Below are 7,181 nucleotides of genomic sequence, written 5' to 3'. Positions count from 1 at the left end.
CCCCCCCCCCCCAGGAGAGAAAGATTAATATTCATTTCCCTACAAAAATCATGAGATTCTCGTGTTATGGATGGTATTCAATACCCCTCGACCCCCATTGATATTTTCTCTCAAAATGTTCCGCCATAAGCATTCTTTTGAAAAATGCACTTGGTACTATTTTTGGAGAATCGGGGGGTCTGGAGGGTATGGAATAACCTACCCCCCAGACTGCCTGGTGATATGTTCTCCCTTAAAACGTTATGCCTCAAAAATACTCTTGAAAAATTGGAGGGGGTTTTGAAGAAAACACAACCTGTGAGTCTGTGGGGTATGGAGTACTCCCCAGGTAAGAATGATTCAATGTCCGTTTCCCTATAACTTTTTTTGAAAAATGCCCATGGTACTTTTTTGGGGAATACACAACCGCGGGGGTTGGGGGTTATAGAATCCCCCCCCCTCCCCCAGTTAAAAAAGATTTAGTGTCCATTTCCTTAAAACTATCATGAGATTCTCGTGTGCAGGAGGATGTGGAACCCCGGTAATGTTTTCTCCCTCAAAACCTTAGAACCTTTAGGATCCCTTTGAAAAGTGCCAAGGGTACTCATTTTTGAATAATACGTAACCGGCGGGCCTGAGGGGTATAGAATACCCCCAGGTAAGAAAGATTCCATGTACATTTTCCTACAACTATCAGCGGGTGTTTCATACCTTCTCCCTCAAAATGATAAGCCATGGACATTTTTTTTGAAAAATTGCAAGGGTTTTTGAAGAATACTCAATCGGGTGGTTTGGGGGACATGGAATACTCCCCAGGTAAGATAGGTTCAATGTCCGTTTCCCTATAACGATCATGAGACCCCGGTATGCCGTGGGTATTCCATTGTCCTCAGACCTCCCGGTGATATGTTCGCCTTCAAAACGTTAAGGCTTATGGGAATACACAACCGCGGGGGTTAAGGGTATGGAATAACCCCCCCCCCCTTCCCCAGTTAAGAAAGATTCAGTGTCCATTTCCTTATAATTATTATGAGATTCTCGTGTGTTTAGGGGTAGTCTATGTCCCCCAGCTCCCCCGGTAATGTTTTCTCTCTCAAACTGTTACGGCCTTAAGGATTTTTTGGAAAAATGCAAAGGATACGAATTTTTGAATAATACGTGACCGCCGGGGCTGAGGGGTAAGAAAGATTCCATGTACATTTCCTTAGAACTATCATGAGTTTCTCGCGTCCTGGGGGTATTGTATACCACCCAGACTCCCCGGTAATGTTTTCTCCCTCTAAACGTAAGCCTGAAAGATGGTTTTTGAAAAATTGCAAGGGTTTTTGAGGAATACACAACCGGGGGAATCTGGGGGCAAGAAAGATTCAATGTCCATTTCTCTACAACTATCATGAGATTCTCTAGTGCTAGAGAGTATTTCCCCAGACCCCCCCGGTAACGTTTTCTCCCTCAAAAACATAAGGCCATAAAGATTCTTTTGTAAAATTCCAACGGTTTTTGAAGAATACACAATCGGGGGCAGAGCTGGGCAGTATTCGATTTTGTAAATACTTTTTAGTATTCAAATACTTTGTAATTAAATACTTTTAAGCAGTATTTGTTTTTGTAACTCAAATACTTTCACAAATATTTAGTATTCGAATACTTTTATTTTATTTTACCAAAAATCGACTACACCAAAATTTCTCGGGCAAACACTTTTTCTTATTAACTTTGGTGCGTAGAATCCAAAACAATTCGTACTTTTTCGATCAGACTTCTCAATCAAAAGTTATAGACTAGAAACCAATTTCGGAAAAAAATTCAAAGGGCTGTAACTTTTGAACTAGTAGCCCAATCTTGGAACTGTTTGAAATTATGGATTCTACAGGCCACATTCTATAAGAAAATTTTTTTCCGGGTCGATCTGAGACAATTTTTTTTTGGGGCCTCAAAAAAAGCAGTGTATAACCTTCCTTTTTTACCAAAAATCGACTGCACCAAAATTTCTCGGGAAAACACTTTTTCTTATTAATTTTGGTGCGTAGAATCCAAAACAATTCGTACTTTTTCGATTAGACTTGTCAATCAAAAGTTATGGACCAATTTCGAAAAAAAATTCAAAGGGCTGTAACGTTAGAACTAGTAGCCCAATCTTGGAACTGTTTGAAGTTATGGATTCTACAGGCCACATTCTATAAGAAAATTTTTTTCCGGGTCGATCTGAGACAATTTTTTCTTCTGGCCTCAAAAAAAGGCAGTGTATAACCTTCCTTTTTAACCAAAAATCGACTACATCAAAATTTCTCGGCAAAACACTTTTTCTTATTAATTTTGGTGCGTAGAATCCAAAACAATTCGTACATTTTCGATTAGACTTCTCAATCAAAAGTTATAGACTAGAAACCAATTTCGAAAAAAAATTCAAAGGGCTGTAACTTTTGAACTAGTAGCCCAATCTAGGAACTGTTTGAAATTATGGATTCTACAGACCACATTCTATAAGAAAATTTTTTTTCCGGGTCGATCTGAGACAATTTTTTTTTCGGGGCTCAAAAAAAGGCAGTGTATAACCTTTCTTTTTTACCAAAAATCGACTACACCAAAATTTCTCGGGAAAACACTTTTTCTTATTAATTTTGGTGCGTAGAATCCAAAACAATTCGTTACTTTTTCGATCAGACTTCTCAATCAAAAGTTATAGACTAGAAACCAATTTCGAAAGAAAATTCAAAGGGCTGTAACTTTTGAACTAGTAGCCTAATCTTGGAACTGTTTGAAATTATGGATTCTACAGGCCACATTCTATAAGAAAATTTTTTTCCGGGTCGATCTGAGACCATTTTTTTTCGGGGCTCAAAAAAAGGCAGTGTATAACCTTCCTTTTTTACCAAAAATCGACTGCACCAAAATTTCTCGGGAAAACACTTTTTCTTATTAACTTTGGTGCGTAGAATCCAAAACAATTCGTACTTTTTCGATCAGACTTCTCAATCAAAAGTTATAGACTAGAAATCAATTTCGAAAGAAAATTCAAAGGGCTGTAACTTTTGAACTAGTAGCCCAATCTTGGAACTGTTTGAAATTATGGATTCTACAGGCCACATTCTATAAGAAAATATTTTTTTCCGGTCGATCTGAGACAATTTTTTTCTTGGGCCAAAAAAAAGGCAGTGTATAACCTTCCTTTTTTACCAAAAATCGACTACACCAAAATTTCTCGGGAAAACACTTTTTCTTATTAATTTTGGTGCGTAGAATCAAAAACAATTCGTACTTTTTCGATCAGACTTCTCAATCAAAAGTTATAGACTAGAAACCAATTTCGAAAGAAAATTCAAAGGGCTGTAACTTTTGACCTAGTAGCCCAATCTTGGAACTGTTTGAAATTATGGATTCTACAGGCCACATTCTATAAGAAAATTTTTTTTCCGGGTCGATCTGAGACAATTTTTTTTCGGGGCTCAAAAAAAGGCAGTGTATAACCTTCCTTTTTTACCAAAAATCGACTGCACCAAAATTTCTCGGGAAAACACTTTTTCTTATTAATTTTGGTGCGTAGAATCCAAAACAATTCGTACTTTTTCGATCAGACTTCTCAATCAAAAGTTATAGACTAGAAACCAATTTCGAAAAAAAATTCAAAGGGCTGTAACTTTTGAACTAGTAGCCCAATCTTGGAACTGTTTGAAATTATGGATTCTACAGGCCACATTCTATAAGAAAATTTTTTTCCGGGTCGATCTGAGACAATTTTTTTTTCGGGCCTCAAAAAAAGGCAGTGTATAACCTTCCTTTTTTACCAAAAATCGACTACACCAAAATTTCTCGGGAAAACACTTTTTCTTATTAATTTGGGTGCGTAGAATCCAAATCAATTCGTACTTTTTCGATCAGACTTCTCAATCAAAAGTTATAGACTAGAAACCAATTTCGAAAAAAAATTCAAAGGGCTGTAACTTTTGAACTAGTAGCCCAGTCTTGGAACTGTTTGAAATTATGGATTCTACAGGCCACATTCTATAAGAAAATTTTTTTCCGGGTCGATCTGAGACAATTTTTTTTTTCGGGGCTCAAAAAAAGGCAGTGTATCTTCCTTTTTTACCAAAAGTCGACTACACCAAAATTTCTCGGGATAACACTTTTTCTTATTAATTTGGGTCCGTAGAATCCAAATCAATTCGTACTTTTTCGATCAGACTTCTCAATCAAAAGTTATAGACTAGAAACCAATTTCGAAAAAAAAATCAAAGGGCTGTAACTTTTGAACTAGTAGCCCAATCTTGGAACTGTTTGAAATTATGGATTCTACAGGCCACATTCTATAAGAAATTTTTTTCCGGGTCGATCTGAGACAATTTTTATTTCGGGGCTCAAACAAAGGCAGTGTATAACCTTCCTTTTTTACCAAATATCGACTACACCAAAATTTCTCGGGAAAACACTTTTCCTTATTAAATTGGGTGCGTAGAATCCAAATCAATTCGTACTTTTTCGATCAGACTTTTTAATCAAAAGTTATAGTCGACAGCACAACAAATGATTTCCGCCAGAAATTTCAATCATAAGAGTTACTAAATTCAGGATGAAGATTATACAATAATCTGACTCTGAAATTAACATAAATATTTAAATGTCGGGGAGGGGGGAGATGGAAACTTGTCATAATTTCCTACCTACGGTTTTCAATGGTCTAGAATATATTTGCTGCTTTAAATTTTAATTTAAAAGCTCAAATTATAAAATTTGGGGTGCATATTAACGCAATTGTGGTTAAAAACCTTGTAAACGAGGGGATGTCAAGTGTGAATTTTCTAAAAGATTGCGTAATTTCAATCCGAAAAAGAACTTTATTCTTAGAAAGCAGGTGGAGGGTTTATAATAGATAACTTTTAAAGAAACAAAAGTATGTGGTGTACAATAAATGCTACAACTCCTGCAATCGAGAACTGCTATGCCGGTCACTCTGTAATTGGGCGCAAGCCTGTTGAGGGCCTAGAACAAGAGAGGGATAATAAACAATTAAATAAATAAATCCCTTAGGTTTCTATCGCACAGTCTTTCTAGTGTCTAAAGAAGAAAAAACATCAAACTGATTGGGCGATATGATTTAGGTTTAGAGTGCCAGGTGTGGGATAAGGCTCCGTTAACTTAGCACCACCATTTCAAATTTTTGACTAAAGACAGATTGCGCTAGAATCTCTATGGCTAGCGCCAGCTAGCGCCACTTTGAGTTCAGCTAGCGCTATTATAGATTTTTCAGAAAAGCCCTTGACTTTCGGGGGGTGCTATGTTAACGCCAGCACCACCATTTCGTCCGATCATTTCCAAAAGCAAGCGCTGTGTTCGTCAGACCTAGCGCCAGCTTGCGCCACAAATTTTAGAGCTAGCGCTACCCCCCAATAGTGAGGGGAGCAATTTTTCCTAGCACCACCATTTTGTCTTTTCATGTAAAATTTTGACGTTTTGTGTTCTGCTGACCTAGCGCCACTTTGAGTTCAGCTAGCGCCATTATAGATTTTGCAAAAAAGCCCTTGACTTTCGGGGGGTGCTATGTTAACGCTAGCACCACCATTGCGTCCGATCACTTCCAAAAGCAAGCGCTGTGTTCGTCAGACCTAGCGCCAGCTAGCGCCACAAATTTTAAAGCTAGCGCCACCCCCCAATAGTGCAGGGGGCAATTTTTCCTAGAACCACCATTTTGTTTTTTCGGGTAAAATTTTGACGTTTTGTGTTTTGCTGACCTAGCGCCAGCTAGCGCCACAAATTTTAGAGCTGTCATCACCCTCCAATAGTGTGAGGGGAGGGGGCACCACCATTTTGTCTTTTCGGGTAAAAATTTGATGTTTTCTGTTCTGTAGACCTAGCGCTCAAGTTAACCTAGCGCAATTATAAATTTTGCAAAAAGCCTTTAATTTTTGGGGGTGGTTTATTAGCCTCTAACACCACCATTGTGTTCGATGACTACCAAAAGCAAGCGCTGCGGTGTGTTCTTTAAACGTAGCGCAGAGCTGTCGCCCAATCCCCAACATTGTGGGGGTCCTTTTTTTTATAATACCACCGGTTTGTTTTTTCGTGTACAATTTTGCTATTTTGTGTTTTGCTGACATCTCCCAGATAGAGTCAAAAAAGAGTAGGCGCCACACCCAAGTAGTCTGGGACAGTTTTTCCTAGCTTTATGACTTGGCACCACTGAAATATTTTGGATTAATTTTCTAGTAAAACGAGTGGTGTGGTAGCTGAATCTGCGGCATTAAAATAAGGAAATACAGTTCAATTATTATAGAACAGAACCATATTTTTATACCTTTCGCAGTAGAGACATTGGGACCTTGGTGTAGAGAAGCTCGAAAATTTTGTGGAATACCTGGGAAATTGCATTACCAATATTACTGGGGAACCCAGAGCTACCACTTACTTACGACAAATTTAAGTATTGCCATACAACGTGCAGGTAACGCGGCCAGTCAGTGTAATGGGGACCACGATCCCCATGGAAGAAAATTATCATTTATTAACGAGCTCCTAGCGAGTTTATAATTTTGCGGTGTCTGTCCGTCTGTCCGTCCGTTAGCACGATATCTCGATAACGAATGGAGCGATTACGATAAAATTTTGTAAGTGGATTCTTTACGAGATTCTTTATCAAATTTGTAGATCGGAGTTCGTGAACTGGCAATGTAACCCAAAAAATAAGGAAGGCCCTTTTGACATCTCCGTGAGTTATGAACCGAATAGCATGAAATTCAATATGCGTATAGCTTTAGCCATATAAAACGCAATTCCAAAAATTGAGCCTAATCGATCAACATTCACAATGCTCTTTTCGCATTTCGACCATTTATAAACCGAATTGCAAACTTTTTTATTTATGAAGGATTTAAATGAAATTTGATACATAACCACTTGGAATAAAAGCAAATATAACGCTAGTTTCAAAATTTGATTTTGCGCATGCGCAGTGCCAACTTTCTTATTTATGGAGGGATTTAAATGAAATTTGACACATAGCCACTTTGAATAAAAGTAAATGTTGGAAACTTAGTAGTTGTGATAAGTTTTTCTTAAATATTTAAAAAACTATACTATTTAGCGCGATATAAAATAAATAATCTACAGTAAATTGCGAACAAAAATGGCCTCATATATAATCTTGCTAAATTGAACCATTCCAGAGTTACGGAGGGTGTAACAGTAGAAATTTTTCATCTTTTTTTTTA

Source organism: Photinus pyralis, unplaced genomic scaffold, assembly GCF_008802855.1.
Source record: "Photinus pyralis isolate 1611_PpyrPB1 unplaced genomic scaffold, Ppyr1.3 Ppyr1.4_LG5, whole genome shotgun sequence".
In the NCBI taxonomy this organism is placed as follows: Eukaryota; Metazoa; Arthropoda; class Insecta; order Coleoptera; family Lampyridae; genus Photinus; species Photinus pyralis.
The sequence above is the reverse complement of the archived record's forward strand: the minus strand, read 5'-3'. Positions refer to the sequence as shown.